Genomic DNA, 1,987 nt, shown 5'->3' with positions numbered 1-1,987 from the left:
TAAACTTAAACTAAAAGAAACTAGAGTGTATTATGCACTTTAGAATAATTTTTTATTTTACTTATCAGACTGTGAACGTCTATTCTCAAAATGCTAACAAAATCATATATTATTAAATAAAAATGACACATATCACAATTCCATAAAATGAAAAATCATAATCATTCAGATAGTAAATTAAACCACAACAATATTGAAAATAGCTACAAAAAAAAATATTGCAAAAGCACTTGAGAATAATTTTATTTTTTTGCTTATTAGAATGTGAATTTCCATTCTTGAATCTCTAATGGAACCATGTATTATTGGTAGGATTTGGACTGGTAACATGGATGATACTGCTTGAGCTGACTGTGGTCATAGCAGTAGAGGAATCACTGGAGATTTGCTGTTTTTGCTGGATCTAGTGGTTGTGGAAGGGGTTGTGGCGGTTATCCAAATGCTCATATGCATCACTCATTTGGTCAGGATGGTTCATCATCTCCATAAAACGATGTTGCTGGATCGGATTATGAATTTGATTCAGGTTCATATTTTGAGTTTTCTCATAGAATCCAACATGTGGAGTGGCAGGATGACAAAATTGTTGATGCTGATGATGATGTTGTTGTTGCTGAATAGAGTTAAAAAAAGTGGCGGCAGCAGCGGATGAGAAGGAAGAATAAACCTCACGAAGCGTAGCTGCTGGAGCGGCTGGAGCAGTTGTAGCCGAAGCAGCTGCCAAAGATCCAATGCCTTCAAAGAATGAGCCATAGCCGCAGTGACAGCAGTATTAGAAGATCCACCCATCTCCATACTAGAACTCTCCAAAATCTCGATCTTGCGATTAATCTCTCTTTGATATTGTTTAATCACATAACCTAAGTCATTGAGATCCAAAATATTGGGATGAAACCTCCCCAAGCTTCCATCCCAACATTGGAACATGACTTCAATCATCTCTTGGTCCCTGTTATCCTTCCCCAGCCTCCTCAGATTCTCAGACAATTTGGCGATCCTCTGTCTGAGAGACGTCTCTTGGTCCACCATTTTTTTTGTTGGTCCATCTCCGGCAACGTCTGGAAATCCGAAATTACCCTTTGCACACCAGAAGTCGATGGCCAAACATCTGGATTGGACGTATAGGGACTATAGATGATGGCACAGGCAGTGACACCACAGAGAGTCGAGATTTCCTTCACTTTCTTCAGAATGCCTTTCTTTCTTTTTTGAAATGTTTTTTTACTAGACGAGCTTTTTTCAATGAAAGCAAGCTTCACCTTCTTCCTCGTCATGATGGACTTTTTTTAAAAAAGGTTTCACTTTTTTTCTGTCTGTTTATTTGTTTTGTGTTAGTTGTGAACTAAAATCATGGATGAGTTGTGTTATATAGTAATGGAGGGGTACAAAGATTTGTCTCTTTTATTATAGATATTATTATTTTATATATAGAGAGAGTAAAATAAAAATAAAATAATAATTATAACTGATGTCGGTCAACTGCGTGAGGGAACAAGTTTTACCCTTAACAAAAACAATTGAAAGCCGCAAGTGCACAGCTAATCAGTTGTAGTATTTAGGGATCGAATCCACAGAGATTTGTGTGCCTGGTATTCTTCTACGGTTTTAACTTTATGTCTAGACTAGATTGGTTTTAAAGGTTGGTTGTTTGTCACGAATTAAACTAAAACAAAAGAAAGCAAATAAATCTATCCTAAAAAGCAAGTAGAAAAATTGAATGGAAAGCAAGTAAAGCAAGTAAATATCGAACTAAGGCAATTGAAATGCAGATCTAAATAAGCAAATAAAAATCGATTGGTTTGTAAACTATGGCTAAAAACGCTGAGCTTTTGGGAACTCTAAGGGATCATAATCGGTTTTGACACTAGGGTAGATAGATTGGAATTGACGGATATCGATATATAGGGTTCTAGAGCTAGAGTACGGCGGTATGACTACGTCACTGTCGTGATCATAACCAACTGTTTCTCGCAACCCTGACCAGTAG

The 1,987-nt window shown here is 36.8% G+C and overlaps 1 pseudogene; it reads right to left on the bottom strand.

Annotated features, from left to right (window-relative positions):
• Positions 1–286: 286 nt before the first annotated feature.
• On the bottom strand, positions 287–1,274 carry LOC18008337 (annotated as a pseudogene).
• Positions 1,275–1,987: the final 713 nt, after the last annotated feature.

Source organism: Eutrema salsugineum, unplaced genomic scaffold (genome assembly GCF_000478725.1).
Source record: "Eutrema salsugineum unplaced genomic scaffold, Eutsalg1_0 scaffold_9, whole genome shotgun sequence".
NCBI lineage: Eukaryota > Viridiplantae > Streptophyta > Magnoliopsida > Brassicales > Brassicaceae > Eutrema > Eutrema salsugineum.
This window is presented reverse-complemented; position numbering and strand designations above follow the sequence as displayed.